The sequence below is a fragment of the Coloeus monedula genome (genome assembly GCF_965178545.1).
Source record: "Coloeus monedula genome assembly, chromosome: 6".
Taxonomy (NCBI): Eukaryota; Metazoa; Chordata; class Aves; order Passeriformes; family Corvidae; genus Coloeus; species Coloeus monedula.
Window position 1 is genome coordinate 35,929,193 of NC_138786.1, and position 20,311 is coordinate 35,949,503.

Genomic DNA, 20,311 nt, shown 5'->3' on the forward strand with positions numbered 1-20,311 from the left:
TATTTTCAATAAGAGTATATTCCTAACTATATTAATAAAGAGTTTTTCCTCTTTTAATCCTTTATTGAAATTTGCATTATGAAAAATGAATACATTAGTTTAGGAGGAGAAAGGAATCAATAGAATTATGTACTTTGACTTATCTATCTGCAAAAAGTCAACTGGGTGGAGCGAAAATATTGTTAAAGAGTTCTTCAGTGTTTAAAAGAAGAGAGTTACCTGAGAGTGTGTATCGCAGAAAAATATCTGGTTTGGTCTCAAATTTTACATTTTAGGGCAATATGAATTATATAGCATGCAAAACATGCCTAGAATCAGCAGATATATTGCATGTTATATGTTGTACAAGGTGATTTGCACTCACTAGTTATAACTTACATTTTAATATCTTCAAATATTTTAAGGTTTCTAGATGGCCCACTAGGAGGTGGGTGCTTTCACAGGCTGAGATACTAAGTCAGGAAGACTTTTTAAGGAGGCTTTAAAGATACCCTTTTTACACCACAGGCTATGTAGGAAATTTAGATGTTCAGTCCAGAAGAGTTAATTCAGCTGCCATCTAAAATTTAGGCAATGCTAGAAGCCTGAGTAAGATCAAATGATTCATAATAAGTAAAAGAGGCCCCTTAGGAGCCCTATTCTCTTTAAATTTAAAAAAAAAAAAAAAAATCTAACAACAAAACAGAAGCCACTAACCAAGCAAAAAAAAACCCCAGGACAAACAAAAAAACCAAACAGCCTTGACACTGCAGAACAGTCAGGTAAGGGTTGTCTTTACTGTGCCAAAAGGGAACATGAATTAGGCAAAAAAGATTTGGCCACTCTGGAAGCCCAAAATTACTGCTTTCCTTTAATCCAGAAAGAATTTTAAAAAGTTGCATGTCCATAGTAAAAAAGTATGTTTAAGCACAATATGCAGAGCTATCCCTAATAGAAAACTGGAAAAAAAATAGAAATAAATTGAATTAATAAATAAAAAGAATTAATATACCCTCTAGACCTACCAAAATTGTTAATACATTTATTGAACTATAATTAGAAGAAAAAGAGTGGGTATCTACAAGCAGCAGAGCCCTAGTTGGGATAGAGGAGATAATGGAACTTTTTATTTTCTCAGTAGGTATTTCAAAAGACAATTGGATTGTTTCAAGCACAAGTAGCATAAAACAAGGTGAATTCCTTTATCTCAAAAATGCAATGCCTTTGAACACCTATATATCTGTTGAATAACATATCAGAAATGGTAATTTGTCTGCTAATAAGAAATACCTGAGAGTTCATATATCATAAATCAATGTTTCAACCGTTCCCTTCATTTTCAAGAATGATTCTAAATATTGATGCTATGCCCCTGTGGATCTGTTGTAAAGTAGTTCAGTTGTTTGAACAATTTTTCATCTGGGGAATTCAGGTTTTCATGGAACTGTGTTATTAATAGTTTCCGCATAATTTTTTCCTTTCATTTCCAGGTTAGAAGTCTAAATTTATAGAAAAGACGGCGAATTAAGATAATCACTATTGCTCTGTCTGTTAGAAGACCTAAAATCATCCCCCTTAAAGATTTGATTTCTCACGGAAAAGAAAAATAGGAAACCTAAGATTTTAAGCTGGAATTGTCAAAGATGACAAAGCAAGTAAAGCAAGAGATAAGGAGGAATCCATAGGACTTGATTTGCAAACAAGCAGAGTACTCATTTGAACATGCTATTTTTGAAATTGATTAAGTCACAGGAATTTCCAAACAACACTGTTGACCTTTTATCTTTTTTTCTTTTCTTTCTTTTTTTTTTTTTTTTTTTTTTTGGGAAACAAATAAATTGCAGAGAAAATCTCCCTAGTGCAGCTATACTTTAGTAATCAGGAGAGTGATCAAACTGTGCACAGCAAGGAAACACAGCGTCTTAAAATTCCATCACTAAAATTTCAAGATAAATGTTAAATATCTGAGACCATGAGTTTTTTCTTTTGGCAATACTGATTTTCTGAATAAATTAGCTAAGTAAATTTCAATAATTTCTGAATATTTTAACCAGAATATTTGTGAAATTTGAGACCCTTTTGGAAACTATTCCTATGGCATTATATTTACCGCCAAGATAAAACACAGTTGCACAAATCTTTACAGTCAGAAAAAGAATAGAGAAAGAAAACTCTGATATTTGCTCAGAAAAATAGCAATAAACGCAAAAAATACCCCTTCCTACTGAAATCTTCAAATAATATCAATATGCCAATCTATTTTATACAAAGATAAAATATATATTTTCTGTTGTAGACCATTATACCTAAAATAAAGAATTATGTACCTATATTAGTCAAAATAATGTAAAATAGAATAAATCTAAACATTAAAAAATGCAGTCAATGAAGTTTATTGAAATTGTGATGTGTATTTTTGAGCCTTAATATATTGATAAAGCTACATTGCCAGATTTGATCTCAAACCTAAAAAAAAAATCAGAAATAAGCCCACTCTGCCCAGTAATTTTTTTTGTTTATGAGACAGAATTCCTAATCAACAAACCATTTTTGCAATAAAATTGTTCGTCATGCCACCACAAGTAGGCAGTACATTTAACATTAGGACAGAAGACAAGTGTAGTGGGTTGACCCTGTGTGGATGCTAGATACCCATGAAAGTCACTCTAATACTCCCCTTCTCAGTTGGACAGGGAGGAGAAAATACAACGAAGATGTATGAGTTGAGATAAGGACAGGGAGATAAACCACTCACTCACCAAATACTATCCTGGGCAAAACAGGCTCAACTTGGGGATATTAATTGAACTTTTTACTAACAAAACCAGAGAAGGATAATAAGAAGCAAAATAAATCTTAAAAACACCTTTTCCCCACCCTTTCCTCCTTCCCAAGCTCTACTTCCTTCTCCTTCAGTAGCTAAGGGAGATGGAGAATGGGAATGATCAGTTCATTACAAGTTGTTTCTGCTGCTGCTCAGGGGGAAAGCTTTTCCACTTCTTCAGCGTGGGGTTCCTCCCACAGGTGACAGTGCTCCAAGAGCTTCTCCAGTGTGAGTCCATCCCATGGACAACAGTTCTCCACAAACTGCTGCAGTGTGGGTCACTCTTCCATGGGGTGCAGTCCTTCAGGCACACCCTGCTCAAGCTTGAGTCCCCCACAGGGTCACAGGTCTTACCAGGCCACCTGTTCCAGCATGGGCTCCTCTCTCCACAGGTCTGCAGCTCTGCCGGGAGCCTGCTCCAGACCAGGTTTCCCCTGGGTTTATAACCTTCTCTTGGGCATCCACCTGCTCCAGTGTGGGTCTCCTCCATGGGCTACAGGTGGATCTCTGCATCCCACGTACATCCCCATGGGCTGCAGGGGCACAGCTGCTTCACTGTGGTCTGCAGCACAGGCTGCAGCTCCAGTGCCTGGAACACCTCCTTCCTCTCCTTCTCCACTGACCTTTGTGTCTGCAGAGTTCTTCCTCTCACATATTGTCACTCTGGCTCTCTGGCTGTAATTACATATGCACAATAATTTCTGGGTTTTTTTCTTAAGTAGGTGATCACAGAGACGTTACCACCATTCCTGGTTTACTTGGCCTTGACCAATTCATCCTGGATCTGGTTGGCATTGGCTCTGCTAGACATGGCAGAAGCTTCTGGCAACTTCTCATAGAAGCCACCCTCAGCTCCTCCGCTACCAAAACCTGGCCATGCAAACACAATAAAACAACTTTCATTGTTTTTTGAAGGCTGTTCTGAAGATGTGCTGAAGACCAAATTTGCCGTCTGTAAAAGACTGTAAGCCTCACTGAGACCCAAATGTTGCTGAATGATGTTCCCCGTTATGTGCTTAAATATACCCATTGACTCTCTATATGCTGCTCAAGAGGTAGCTTTTTGGACTTGAAGTGAGCTTCTCAGAAGACACAGCAATACTGAAGATATGCACTGCTCCCAAAACTTCTGAAAAAACAGAGTAATTATAGCCCTTTCTCACCCAAACACAAGCCTCTGTCCTCATTATGACTGGGCACATTATTTGTCTTAAATACTTGCTGTTCTAATAATAGTAATTTAGATGGAAAATATGCTATGCTGTGTACAAGAAGCAGGATCATTTTGTTAGAAAGAAATACTTTCTGAGATCAACAATCATAAGGGGAACTTCTGCTCTACACTTGACTTCTTTATTGTCTTTAGCCTAGAACATTTTGTTGTCAGTCATCTTGCTGCTGATGATCTATAATGTGCCTAGAATCTCTTTTTTGTCTAGTCACAGCTACTGCTTACACAGTACACTGTAGATCCGCTATGTCTTTCCCTGATGATGTATAATGCTATATGTAGTTGTGATTATCACCTACCTATACAAGTAATATAAACCTTTGGGGTTTTAATGTCTGTCTTTTTTTTATTCAATAGCCTTTGTGCTAGCTTCCAGTCATATGTACCACTTTCCCCTTCTTCAGACCCTAGCTGGCAATTCTCATCCTGAATAGCTTTAAAATTGCTCATAGCAATCAATGACAACTGAGGCATCACTAAAGAATTTCTCTTATCTCCAAGCTCCAATTTAGATCAGTCATTAAGCCTGAGTAAGCCTGAGCTGTCATAGCATTGTCCCTCATCACATGCTGTAAGCACAAGAAGTCAACTTCAAAATAAAATTTGTTCTATCTCTTAGTACATTATGTAATGGTCTAGAATGGACAATAAAGTTTACTGAAATAGGACTGTCAATCTTTGGAACACAGGTAACTATACAGACTTTTTATCTAAGGAAGGCTTCTCTACCTCGAATCTGATCTACATTAAAACGTTTCCTCATATTTCTTCTTTTCTGCTGCTTGATCTTGTTAGTGATGCATACTACATTGCTGTGCAGACCTTATTTTTAATAAGCATGCATTTTAGAAACATGGAATTAAAACATACATTTTAATATGATAAGGAAAACATCTAAGCGTCTAAATATCTATTATATCAAACATATGCAGAATATAGATGTTCTTCTGCAGTGTCTCTATAGATGCTTTCTTTCTTGCAGACAGTATTCAGTCTTAAAAGTGACAGTTGCAATCATCTGCTTATATTGTATTTCTGAATTCATGCTGAATTTTCAACTGTGTCTTAAAATAAGGTCTGGTAATTTTTTTGATTCTTTTTATTCTTTGGACTCTCTTTTTTTGAGCAGATTGAAGCTGAAAATAAAAGTGTGTCTTGAATGAGTTTTTTGACTTTCTGACAGTTATCTGATTGTTTGGTTAAGGCCTAGTTTGAAGAAAAAGTGCTGTAAACACCCATGATTTACAGATTCTAAATGTTACAATATGCTTCAAATTAAATATTTATATGCTTCAAGTTGTTTTACCATTTTTAAAGGATCCTAAATGCAGACTGAACAAGTTGATGCATTCAAATGATGGTTTTTGATAGTGTCAAACTAATGGTAATCCGCTGGATTAAACACATTTACCAACTCTCCTAAATGGGCAGGGGGGAAAAAATTTCATCACTTGGTGATGAAATGAAGATAGATCACTTACCACCTGCTATCACAGGCAAAACAGACTTGATTTGGAGATTTTTTAATTTCCAGCCAAAATAGATTTGGATGGTGAGAAAAAACCCCAGAATTTACAACGCAACTTTTACCCTCACCTTCTCCTTTTTTTTCCAGTCTCCATTTGAGTCCTTCATTCCCAATTCTTCTACCCAGCAGCCTCTGAGCAGTGGAGAGGGATTGTGGGGATGTGGGTTATGGTTAGTACACAGCAGTTCCTTTCTGCTGTTGCTCGTTCCTTCTCACATTTCCCCCCTGTTCCTGGCTGGGTGCTCTCCATTGTACTTTGGGAAAACTCTGTTCCAACATGGGCTCTCCATGAGCTCAGGTTCCTTCAGGAAATATCTATCTGCTCCAGCAGAGAGTTCACCACGGGCTGCACTGTGTATATCTGCCCCAGAGCAGTCCTCTATATGGGCTGCAGAGGGAATTTCTGTCCCCAGTGCCTTCATTACTACCTCATACTCATTTTTATCTAACTGGATGTTTGTACTGGTTTCTCACTTTTTTTGCCTCACTTCTCTGCCTCCCCAGCATATTTGTCCATTCCTATTTTAATTAAATGGGCTTTTAACCTACAAAATCTTCACAAAGATTGATTTCAGGAGTGCCTATGGAGTAAGGAGCTTCTCAATGTAAGGGCAGGATATGACACAAAAAAATATTTCTCAGTGAAAAGAGAAAATGAAAAGACTATTATAGGATCTTCTCTAAGATATTTTTCCACATTTTTCAGTCTCCCATTACAGAATTTAGTTAATAAAATTGTCTGTGATTTTTAAATCATCCCAGAATGCTCAATATTTGTGTGGAAAGATAGGAGCATATACAGACATGGTCTATGAAGGTTTTTATATTTCATAGCTGAATATATACACTCTAACGCATTCATTTATCATTCCTTATATTTCTTAAATTATATCTCTTTTTAGGTCTTTTTTACGGAGCTGTTGGTTGCACCAAGTTTCATCCCAACTGAATGAGTGAAAAAGAATGTGCAAGCATAACCAGACACAGATATTTCTGATTACCCCCTGTTCACCTGCAGGTACAGAAAGATGAATAAATAAAAAGGAAGTGAACTGAAAGGCTTTCAGATGAATACACGTTGTATTATCTATGTATATATAAAATACATAGAATACAGAGTTGTAAAATGAGAGATTGGTTCTTAACTATAACATGTGTAACCTAACCACAGCAACTAAAGGGTTCATTCTTCAGCTCTCAGCCTTGCAATGGTCAGGAACAAGGACATACCTTCACAGGAGATGTATGCTGCAGTGGTCAATGCAAAAAGGGACAAGTAAAAAGGAATACCGCCAAATTTTTCAGAAAATTCAGTAACAGTGGTTAGTCACTATTATAACAAAGAACAAATTTAAATTAGTGTTGATATGCAAATCATACCTTAGTTCAAGCGTACAGAGACATCAAATACATATCTGTGTGAAACTGGATGAACACATAATTCACAGATTTCACAGAATACTCTAAGGGACCCATAAGGATCATTAAGATCAAATCTTAAGTGAATACAGGGATCAAACCCAGAACCCTGAGGTTATCAACACCATGCCCTAACCAACAGAGCCAATCTCAGTCATATAGATACTCACCTCTCAGGTTGCCACCATTTTTAACAGCAGGAATTAAAAACGGCAGTTTTTAAGATTTAACCAAAAATTTTAGGAAAGTTGCTTCAAAGAGGATCAAATGTACAGTGAATGCTGATGACTGTTTCTGGTCTGTGATCCTCAAAATATTTTTTTTCTAAGATCGTAGAGTTTTTTTGAGGTGTGACATGACAGAAAAATTTGCTTTAAGTACTGGAGTGCTAGATTTCTAGCTAGGGAGACAAGGTGATTATTTTCTTTTATTCAGAATAATATATATATTCAAAAAAGATAACGTGAAAGATAATGTTTATTTTTGCAGAGAGCAGAGAAATCCACACTGTGGTACAGGTTTTGAAGTCTTTTTGGAACTAAGCAAGAGGAACTTATGAGGGTTATGAATGGGAGAATTTGAGCTGCTGGATATATTCTGCTGTGAAAATGGAATGGGGGTTGACCTGGGAATTTCTTAAGAAATTCTAGGGCAGTCATGTAAATGGTAGAACAAAAGGAATACAAGCACAAGAAACAGGGATTATACACTGCTTACTGAAATAGTTTAATGAAATTTAGTTAGATGACAGATTTGGATTTAGTAATAACTGTGGGAATTCTAGGTACAGTTAAATCATCCAAAATTTTAAATGGATCACTGTTAACTGCTGTTACTGCTACCTCCTGTGCTTAGAACCTCCAGGTCCCTGTGGGTGGCTTGTTGGGGACTTGTGGGTGCCTCTTTCTTTCCCAGCCACTGATGCCACTGCCTTCCTATCCTTCCTGCTCTCCACATCAGTGAAGTCAAACCAATGGCTCTGTGTAAACGGAGCCATTTCATTCACGGTGAAAATAAAATGAAAATGATAACAGTACATCTAAAATGGCTTTGCTGATTTACCACCATTTTTGCCACAAAAAGGTACTTGATTTTTAAAAAATCAGACTATTTTCTTTTTTAAATTATCATGATACATGATATGTAGTGGCAGATACTATATGACTGGTTATTAGTGGTGGAGATTGTGAACAGTATTTTTAACTTTTAGGCAAATATTGAAAGCATTTTTTAAACATCCACAAAGGCTCATAACACCTTTTTGACAGAGAAGTTTTTATTTGGATGAGGGTAAATCACGGGATCTACTGCTTAATTATTATCACAACTAAACAGTGGATAGCAACAAAATATCTATGTAAAAAACCTGTAGAAAAGACTAATGGCTAATTCTCATGCATGAAGGCCTCAATACAATATAGAGGAATCTATTACAGAAGAGAAGATCTTAAATGCTGCATCAGGAGCAAAAGAAGCCATGAATATTAATTTCAAATTACTCTAGCCATGTTGTTCTGTTAAGGAAACTTATCATCCCGGTCTCATTTATAGGGATTTGTTATACTACAGTAATTTTCAGGTTGGTAAGATGGTACAGTACAAGTAGACTTAGCTGGGACCATACTCTCTGTAAAACAACATGCTCAGACTTAACAGGTGATGGAGTAAAATATGTGGGGCTGGAACTCCGGAGTTATTGTTCCAAAACTTCTGTGATAACTCCTAAAGACCACACTCAGATTTTCTACATATTAGAATATCATCAATATATACTGTTACTAGCACTCACACTCAAGTTAGTAGTCCTGTTATGGCTCATGGCAAACATATTATTCTAAACTCAAAAGAAAACTGCTTTCTGCCATATATAAAGCACAGGTACAAGGCACTGCTGTTAACACATAGGGATACAGTAACTAATTTAAACTAGCAATTGTAAATTAAACTGTGATTTCTGCATTTTAGAAGTATTAAAAATACCATGTAAATTGTTGAATTTCTAAAACTGGAACTTGAACTTTGTCATTTGAATATGATTATTTTTCTGTTTTATTAAAAAGAATTTAAATGTTTTAAAAAGTATATTAATCTCATTTTTTTAGAAGATATTCAGTTAATGTAATGTGACTTGGAAAAAATAATTGAAATATACTGATGGTGTTAAATTTACTCACTAGATGGACATAAATGACCACCAAGTGAATAAAAGTGAAATAGGTTTCTGTAAGAATTTCTTTAAAGCCAGTGCTAGAAAAATTGTTAAATTGTACAAACAGGTATTCTACTCGATATTTTTATATATTCAATTTTTTTTATGCAAGATAATTTTTAATACTTGTGAACACCTTGTCCATGTAGATTATGCTTACCTTGATAAGCATCTTGGTCTGGATTTCTATTTGAAAATTATTTCATATACTTCACTGCACAAAGATGTGGTATAGATCTGCAACTGGATCCACAAATACTTTGAACAGTCTTTCAGAGAGCTTGCTGGTTTTCTCCCACACTGCAGTTATTTAAATGTTTGATCACATATTTTATTGATACAAATAAATATCTATGAACTCAGTCTCGTTTTTATAGTTCAGATTGATGTGAAGGAGATAATATTGAATTTTCAAAAGCATCCAGTGGATTTGATTCTTCTGAGTAGCAGGGTTAGCCATTTTAGAATGTGAGCTGACAGAACATTTTCCATTCTTCATTTTGTGCCTAAAAGCTTAGGACTGATTGCAACCAAGAAAAAAAGTAGAGTGGAGGAACTATTTTTATTACTTGCTTACTAAATTTGCCGCTGTCTCAAAATGTTAAATGCTAGATAAAAAACATATTAATATGTATTTCCTAATCTGTTCAACATACCTCACAATTCAATTAACTAGAACACAGTAATTTCAAAGTATATATGCACACAGTCTAGCTTGTACAGCATAAACCTACCTGCAAGTGATCACTTTTAAAATTTTTACTTCTAATTAAATCATGTCAGATTTGCTTTGACTAACTGGCTGAATCTTGCAGATCAATAGGCCTCTGAGAAGTTTCAATCCTTCCTTATGGAAATAAAGCAGCAAAATGTGGACAGTAAAGCTCAACAACATAACTGCACCTGCAGTTTGACTTCAATATCTTTGTTCAATGCTTAAGCAAACGTTCTAGCTCTGTCAATTAGCAGCATTCCCTGATACAGTCACTTTTGCCTTGTGTACTCAGATCACAGAAGCATTGGTGGAAAAATATAATTTGGTAGCAATCTGTATCCACTTTGAACAACAGCAAATGATGATACAAAGTGAAAGTCAGCAAGGATCACGCCTCAGACAGTCACGCTGCTCTGCTGTCTGGCATTCATTTCACAGTCTCAAATTCCCATATAGTATTACATGAGTTCTGAACCTGGTAAAAGGTGCTTAACTGATATCCTTGGGAAAAGAAATTGAACAACCATGTCATTGCAAATTCTTTCTGTAACAGAAAGTAACAAGATTTTGAATCTTGATTAGATGTAAGTCTCATTTAATTTTAGAGCAAAAGTAGAGATCATCAGCCCAGGTATTTATAAAACCTTCCAATTTATTCTTGAAAAATTTAGATCCCGAATAATACCAATATTCAAAATGTATTGGGTTTGGCTACTCTTGGGCCATAAACAAACACAGTGGAAAAAAAATAGCTAGTAGATTATTTGGGAATTTAATTTTTTTTCATGAACCCAGTATGTTTCAGATCCACAGGCTATCAGTAATTAATACTGTATGAAGAAGTAATAGAGTTGCAATGATAGGAGTCCAGAGTACCAAACTTCTAAAGAAGGAATATGAAGTTTTAACTATAAACTGTGACCATTTATGCACTTAGTTACTTGTTCTATTGTGTATTGTTATTAATGCTTAATCCTTAAACATCCTTGGTTTATTTCAGCTAGCAGAAAATGAAAACATAATAGTAATTACTGCCAGTACCACTGAGGTAATTTAAAAAGTTCTACTTTTGTACTGCTGAAACTAAAATTTTGTCTGTGGTTGTTACTTGAGCTAAAAAATAGTAAATAGCTTCCTTCCACGTGTGTACAATAAAAATATAGAAATGATGCAAGCTTAAATGCATAGGGTTGCTATATTTTCTAACCGCTTTAGTTTAGTTTCTTCTGTGAACTATTACTGACTGCATTTCTTCTAATGAAAATTTAAAATATGCATAAAAATAAGGAGGTTGCATAATTATATTAATTTTCAATTATTTTTATTTAAATAAATTCTGAAATATTCTCATTGTCATTCTAATGCCATTCTTCAATTCCAAAAGCACGTGAATTAGATCCATGCCTAAATGAGGATTACTCACAGCTCTTTGCAGACACTAAAAAAAGCTTACACATTACAGTTAATCTTAATGGCTAATACTTGCCAACAACATTTAGTAAGGGATTAAGAACAGATTCAAGAAGTTAAATTCAGGGGAAAAAAAAGAAACAAAACAATTCCTCAGGGGTTTGAAATATTTTTATTATTGCTGTTAGGAAAAGAAGTGCTAGAGCCTGCTAAATATAACAAGGGAGCCAGACTGAGACTGAAAGAGAAAAAAGGTACTTCAAAACCTTTTTGCAGAAGCCATTCCAGGGCAGTCCAAGGACACAAGTGACTGACGAAGTTCAACACAGTGACCAATGCTCACCAACACTTTCAACACCCGGGCATAAATAACCATGTCTGTTGTGTTTTCAGCTGGTGGATTTGTCTCTCTAAGTGGCTGCATAGATAAAATGTAGGAGAGCAGCCAAGAAAGGAGGAGAGAGATTGGTATTCCGTTTTTCAATAAAAGGCAAAAAAAAATCTTTTATAGACATGTTTATGACATTCCTACTCTCTCCTCCTGGTAACTCCTGTTCTTATTCGTGAAGGAAAAATTGACAAAGAGGAAAAGCACGTTTCTTCTTTATCATCATAGTTGTTTTCCTGTGCTTTTCCTTCACTTAAAATCTTCTAAATTAGTGACTGTTTTGTTTACACAGTGCTGACAGTTGCTGAAAACATTTCATCTCATACAGCACAAAGAATACAAAAAGAAATAGTCATAAAGGATTATTATTCTTTTTCAGGCTTTCCAGTACTTCTGCTTTCTTGGTGGTACATAACAATGCATTTTACATTACAGAACAACGTACAATATACAGACAATATGCTTCAAATAAAAGAAATATTTTAGATAGCTCTGCTTCCTCCCATATCTTTTCCTTCCAAGATAAGTGGGCTTGGTAATGAGTAGCAGCTAAAATTTAGGTACATTTTCAAATCACACTCTACTTTTGACTAAGATGTTTCCATATGGTCAGAATTTAGAAGTGAAAATACATCCCATCTTTCTTGTTTCCTTAAAACAAATTATTTACATCTAGTGATAGCAATTGTTGGATACTGATCTGTCCTACTGTATTGTAGAAACAAGAACCTATAAAATCTTAATCTTATTAAAATAGATACCAATAATGTGAAAACTGTGACTGCATGAAGCTGTTGTGTTGCATAATGAATATTATTCTTTCAATATTGACTATTCTATTTATTTATAACTAATGATTTTATTAAAGTTGCCTAAAATTAATTTGATTTTTATATGAAAAAAACAAGTAAGAAACATTTTACAGTCCCAATACAAAAACTAATGCCCGAAAAGCTGGTAACTTTTGTCTTTGTTCTGTATCCAAATAAAAAATTTTCAGTTGTACAAAACTTACAAGCACACACATCTGATCACCAAACCACACATAGGCATAAATTCCTTCCCTTGCATAGTATTTGTACATAAGTATATACAGCTATTTTGCATGATATTTATTTTTTACAAAATAATTATATTAATCTTCTAATAAATCTGAAATATTTTTTTGCAAAAAATTATAGTTTTCAGAAAATCAGACAAGACTATAAACAGATCATTCTAAATGACATATTTCTACTCTACCAAAATTCCTGTAATGTGTTATTGATACGCTTAGAACTTGTTTCAGTTATGTTTATCTCAAGTCATTTGTTTATCTTGTCCAGCATTACTTAAGACTGAGGGAGCAGTGATTTCTGAAACCTATTGTCAGCAACCCAGGTTAATTCTTCAGCTGAACAACATAGATGGAAATTGAACTATGGTTTCTCATAGCATGAAAAACTTGATACAGCACTTCTATTTCCCCTTTGGACCAAATCTTGTAATATAATGTCGCTAGCTGCATAGCTGTTCAACTTCTCAAACTTTCACAATGCAGTTATGAAATCTGACAGGGAAACGCTGAAAGTGTGTAAATTGGGAATATTTTTTAAATAACACATGGAATATTCTGGTATTTTTTTCCTTTTTTTGGTGTTTAAACCATAGGCTTATGGTTTTAATTTCTGCTTCAGAGAAGCCAGACCATGCTTCCAGAGAAGCATGGCAGAAAGTGTAGATTCTGCTGAAGATATCTTAATCTAGGTGTTGAGATGTGCACTTATATGTGCACAAAATAAGTGCACTTACCTATACCTACCTTTAGTTCTACCTTTATTTACAAGTTAAGTTACAACAACTAACAGTCAGCTTGATATGCAGTTACCAGAGCTCTCATTGCAGGTTGTTCCTTGCTGTTTCATCGAGAAGAGCTTGCCCAAGGCTATTGTCTTTTGCCGTTCACTGGCCCCAAACCTTCAAGCTTTCCTTACTGAGAACTCAGTTGATGGGTGAGACCAACCAGCTGAGAGTTTGTGGTTCTTAGTCTTTTGGGACTTCTAGGTGGGCAAATATACACCTATTTCCAGAAATCTGCAATATATCTCATAGCTTACTGATGTCTGAGTTGAATACTGTGAATGAGCTCTGAGATAGGAGAGGCAGGGACTAGAAATAAACCATATTGTTCTCCCTAACTGTATTGAAAAAAAAAAACAACCAAAATTGTGCATGAGCAACCCTCAGGATTAATAAAAAGTGGAAAAAAGAGATTAAAAAGAAGAAAGGAAAGAAGGGAAGGAAAAGAAGACAATTTTATGCCACAGATAAATAATCAGCAGTATGAAAAATATAACATTGTTATGTGCATATGGTTACAGATTTTGTTTTGTAAGTAGTCTTTCAGTTTATAATGTTTTCTAAGCTAATGGTAAAGACTTGCAATGCTAGCAGATATGTTCTCTTTACTTGTGCCTGCACAGGAAGGAACACACCACCCTGTTAGTAGTCAGTGTTTTTCATCAGAAATAACACATAAGTAAGTTTCAGTCTAGTGGTTAGGGAAATAAAAAATAGTTACATTGCAGAAGTCTACTGCTTAGGAATGTGTTGTGCTTCCTTCGGGGATAATGCTGCACTTTATTGTGCAATTCAAATTATGTACGCTTATAAAAAGCTACTGAACAAACAGAACCTGTCATATTGGAATTAAAACATGTAGAATGAAAAAAGCCAAAATGATTTGCATCTTCCAAGCTGGTTAGCAAGGAAAATGTTGCTAAACAATGGAGGATTTTCATATAATATCTTCTAGCTCAAAAGCTGTGGAATCAGGGGAAATATTGTCATTCTTTCTGCGTGAATATGTAAAAGTGATACTGGTAGTACGAGATTATTGTTTATAGTCAAAGCACCCTGAGACCTGACTTCAAGGTCATCTCTTTTTACACTAATGATCCTACTGTTGCACTGTGTGTCCTTTTTTGGGTGAGTTGCGTGCGTGAAGACCCAAGCCTTCTTTAGGGAAAAACTGGAGTATCACCCTAACTTCTACAAATATTTCAGTGTTACTAAGACCAGCTGGATACAGGCCCTTCCTAAAGCCAGGCTATGGCTTCATGGTAGAATATGCCTTGGGTCATCTCTTATCCTGTGCACCTATATACTAACTTCTGCAGGTTTTGTCTGTGCAATTTTTGGGGGCGGTCGTCATTCATAGGCACCTATGTCTCCCTCTGCCTTTATTCCCTATATTATTTATTGAATTTCCATAACCAGTTGAATTGCATGGACTTCAGTTAGTGGCCATCTGCTGTTTACTAAATGGTCTGAGAGTCCTTAGGATATTTTTTGTGTTTAGAGAAGGGCCCTGTGGCATGGTATGTCTAGATAGTGTCCAATAACAGAGCCGTCCCCTTTGCCTCATAGGAGTAATTATCCATTAGCCCTTTATATCTCTATCTTTTTATAACTCTTCATTTTTTAACTTATTAGAAATGATTCATGCCTCACTATTTGATGCAAAAATTATAATGGAATGTAAAAAGGTGGTAGAAAAAAAATCTGAAAATTCACTAGTTTACAGGTAGTGTAATGAAGTATAAAATACATACTGGGCCCCCAGCAGGCAGGTATGTACTTAATTTCTGTTACTCCAGTGAGATTTTACTTAAGCAGAGACATTTTCATGTTTGCACCATAAGATTGTTGTCATGGGGGAATATCCACACACAGTTTCTGAGACATTGCCTTTGGTCAGTCAGCAAACAACTTGTAAATGTCCAATCACCGAATAAAGGATCAATGTGATTTGGAAAGTAAGGGGTGTTTAAAAGGAGGTGTAGACTGAACTTTAATCTCTACCCACATTCTCAAAGTGTCTTTGACTGACAACCTCATATGGAAGTGAAAACCATTCCTTTCCTTCTCTCCCCAAAAGACCTTGTAAGTGCATAATTACCTTTCTTGGGTGGTCAGCTGGGATAACACTTTTTCTCAGCCTTCCTCTTTTCCAATCTAAGTATAAAATATACTTTATCTTCCTAGTGCTTACTGCCCTTCTAAGGCCTCCAGGGTAGCAGAAGGTAAGAAATACTAACAGAATAAGAAAAGTCTTTGCATCACTCATGCAGATCAAGCAAATGCTCTCTGCATGTAGCAGTAAGAATGTGTTACACCTTTCTCAGTAATTAATATTGTGCCTGACCTGTTACAACTTTGTAAAACTGCCGTGTGCTTTAGTTCTTCTTTTAGATGTCTAAAGGTATATTGAATACTAACTGTGAATATGTTTAATTTCAAATCCTTCAATAAATGTGTGTTTTCCCAAATCACAGTTTGTTAGTAAGAAGATCATACTCACCTCCTAACCAATATTCGATTTCTAATCATCAGTAGTGTTTCTTGGACAAGACTCTCTGTGGCCTGAGTATAATGATATTCCCTCAGTACTGCCTCTCAGCCTACAACAGGCTGTGGCCTTGAGTGTTTCTGAGCTGGAAGTGGTATTTTTGTCTTTGAAAATAACATAAAATCTGTAGTTTTCATGGCAGTTTGGTAACTTGATAGTGGAAACAAAGCAGATATATTTACCTGAGGCCTAAAACGTTGCAAATGTATTCATATTTGTATTCATCCCAGGCTGACTATCTGGCATTTACCGAGTTTTCTGGAGAATCTAATTGCAGAGGTTTGAGTTTACAATAGACACATAATTTGCTCAAGACTTGAAGGTTGTAAAAGAACTAATGGGATCGTAACAAAGACCACAGTGGGAGAAGCAGGGAGGGGAGATGATATACAGTGCTGAGTGGCAGCAAATATATGACAGACAGCAGCTTCTAGTTTGTGATTCCTCCGGAGTTCAAAACTGAGTGGAGGCTGAAAATCTTTGTCTCCCTACCATATCACAACTGTGAGGGACAGCCCCTGCAGAAAGCAGGAAGACTCCAAGATAACATGTGACACACTGAAGTGCCCTTCTATGGCTCTGAGTGGTATCTTTTATCTCACACAAAATACTGTTTATTTCCTGGTATTGTAAGCTTGCACAGATACATGGAGTGAATATTATGCACAACCATAAAACTGGTAGAACCCAGTCCTTTAAGAAATTTCCTAGCAGCACTAAATTCTGCCTAAAGAATTCATTCCCACCCCTTAGACAAGAAAAGACTTTTGAGCAGTTTTCATCCAGCCACCTGTGAATCCTCTGTTTGAAATGATCATTAATATTTGAAAACCAACTCTTCCTTTACTACATCATCCTGACATCCTCAGCAGCATAAAGACCTCAAAGAAGTGCAAAGTAAGAAGATAACTATAAGCAGCTAAACTAACTGAAATTCAGATAGCTGCCAGTTCTTCTGTCTTGAGTTCAATACAACGTTTGACATGCAAAATGAGGGTCAGCTGGCAGGTATAGCAAATCTGCACCAGCTTGGAGCTAATAAAAATTGCCAAGACTGCTTTATTTCCCTGTCTGTATTTCTTGATGATATGAAAACTGAGAGGTTTAGATTACACAAATCGTTGAAGAAACTGAAGTGTTGGAATCTCTTCAGTGAAGTAGCATAAAGGAGGATGCAGTACTTTTACTGCAATTTTACTGCAGTCTTTTTTCCTCTGCAAAGAGCAGAATGGTATGCAGCACTTGCTGTTTTATTTAGTCTTAAACAATGTAATTCGTTGGTACGGCAGCAATTTCTACCAGTCTTAATTGATCATAGACAATAAAAATCTGTCCTTTTGGCCAGTGCTTTGATAGAAAAGCTTCTGAGAAGAGCACTGAGTTGCTGCAGCGCAGTATAATTAAAACATTTTAATAGATGTCTTAATTGCTACCTCAGATAGTATTTTAAGTTACAAGGTTTTATGTACAAAATTTCTTAAGTAGATTTAACCATATAAATGCAAAGACATTTTTTATGCAAGCAAAAAAATCTGATCTAGACCACAGCCTGAACATTTTGTAATATTAGCAGGTGCTGTAAATTACCTGGAATTGTTTGCCTCAAAACTTTCTCATCTCAATGAAAATTTGTATCCTGCCTTTATTCATGAAAGAGAATTTAAATTAACATGCAAAAGCTCTCAAAATTTCTTGGATACATTATTACTATAATGAACAAATATGCTGATTTTCAGTGGTCTGGAATAATTTATCTGGAAAACTGAGCCATAACTTGGATAGGAAACAGATTTTAAAATTGAAAATATTAAAGATGAAAGAAAAAATCTGTATAAAAACCTCACATTATCTATGTATAAAATATTTTGCCATTTCAAGCTTCTTTTTTTTTCCAAATGTAGAACAAACCACACGACCATCAGAGTCAAAATACTAAAAAATAATTGAGCAATTTTTTAAAAAGTGAGATTCATTGATAGCGCTGTTATCAGTGTGAAGATATTACTCTGTGTTAGTTTCAGTCTTATCATGACACTCTTTGTCTGAACTATAACAGCTGCTAAATAGTGTTCCACAAGAACAAATGAAGGCTTCACATAAAATACATGCCTATTCAATGGAATCAATAAATATATGTGAAAAAGTGAAGAAAAGGATGCAGGTCAAATGGATTTCCAGTGGGATATGTCTAAACCTCATCAAAGTGATGTTTTCTACCTCTGTACAATTCTGCAGTGACTGAAGAAAAATGACATCAAAATCAGTTGCTTGTTTATTTGGAATTTCTGGAGGGGACCATTATGTAATAGCCTGGACAGAAACTGGTTTCCTTGAGTTCCATCTTGGATTCAGTAGCAGCTTGTCCTTCCAATAGTTTAATTGCTGTATGTGCTAGTTTTCCATGTCGGCAAATATTTTCTCACTTTCTTACTAGGAATTAATGAGAAATCATAAGAGAATTCAAGAGAATTAATGTGAAATCCTATAAAAGTGACCATGAAATCCCAGAAAGTAGAAGTTAAAGTGGAAGAAACCTTAATTAGCCATTTAGTCTTGTAGGCAGCCTCAGCTGCATTTTCATGATGAATCTATGTTTTTACATAACGTTTTTCTCAGACGCTTTTAAAAACACCTAATAATGGGTATATTGCAATCTCCCTTGGCAACCTGACAAGCAGCTTGCTCAGGAACAATTTGTGCAGAGCTTTGGGTAGAGAAAGCCATGAAGGCTTCTTTTAGAGTCAACAGAGCTGCTTCTGAGCAGATATATGGAAAATTCTCACTCCCATTCAAGCCCCTCTACAGAGGCTGGCAGAGTGCAAAGGATGATGACAGATTTCATTTGGAAATCTCTGTTTACCCTCATGCCAACATGTGAAATTCAGGATGCCCATGGATCAGACTTTTATTCTTCTGATAGCCTCCTGTCCCAAGTAGTCACTTTCAGCATCAGGGGAGGACAGCAGCACTAAAAGACACCAAGGACAACCCTTTTCATTGGAACTTCTGACAAACTTCTAGTCTGATTCTTTAAGCTTGTATTTCTTTTTTAAGCACATATCCACCTATCTATCTATGTACAAATATAAATTTATGCATAAATTGACTTTTTTCGCAGCTTCTGGTTTTGAATATTCCAATAATCCACTCACAAAAAAAACCCCAAAAAAACAAAAAAACAACCAAAAAACAAACCAGTACTTTTGCTCAAAATTCACCATGGAGTTTATGCCCACAGACATGTCTTTCATTTGAAGATCAGTAGGATGTCCTGTGCAGTAAAAGTTCATCAGAAGAGTTCAACCCAAGTAGTATTCTATAAAAAGAGTTTTGCATAACCAGTGTGGATAAGATCTTGCATTTACAAGAAGAGCAATGGCGAATGCACACGTGCAAACATGTTAAAAAAATATAAGGTAATTTTTTATTAAAAGAAGTTTTTAAGAAAAAGAAAGTGCAAGCAGCAAGTGAAAACAGCAGCACTTTGAGAAACTAGTTGTGATTTGTGGTGTGAAATACACACAAATATGCGTGTGTGTAAAAGAGAGAAAGAGAGAAAGAGAAAGAGAGGAAGAGAGGAAGGAAGGGAGGAAGGATAAGTTACCAGAAAGTAACAAAGCAGAAAGAAAAGAAGAAAGAAATAGGAGTCATGCAGGGCTTTTAGCATCCTGAAGGAAAAATTGGTTAAACTGTCCAGGAAACTTATGAGTTTCTATAGGAAAATTTGAAGTTTTAATGGTCATTAAAAATAATTAATTATATAAGGTGTTGGAATGCAATTAATATTGCACAAATGAAATTTATATGGTCAAAATCTCTCACAGAATTAAACTAAACTTGTATTTAGGCTTTGGAAATTATCTAGTTCCTAGTTGTTCTTTACATATATTCCAAAAAATACATATTCAAGAGTTGTTGCTAAATTTTCATTCCTCTTAACCTAGTAGATAATTGCGGATTGCGATGTTTTCAACTCCATATTTTTCTTCCATTTCAGTACTTGTGAAATGGAAAAAATCCCAACATGTGAAATGTGATAAAAAGACCAAGTAATTGTTCCTTAACCTACAAAAATAGTAATGTAGATAATGATCAGGAAGAAAAAGCCCCAAAATGCCCCCTCTTCCTAAAAAAAAAAAACAAATCCTCAAACCCAAACTCAAAGGGCACTACAACTAAGAGTTAAATCTGTAATAAAATGTGAAAGCATCATTATAC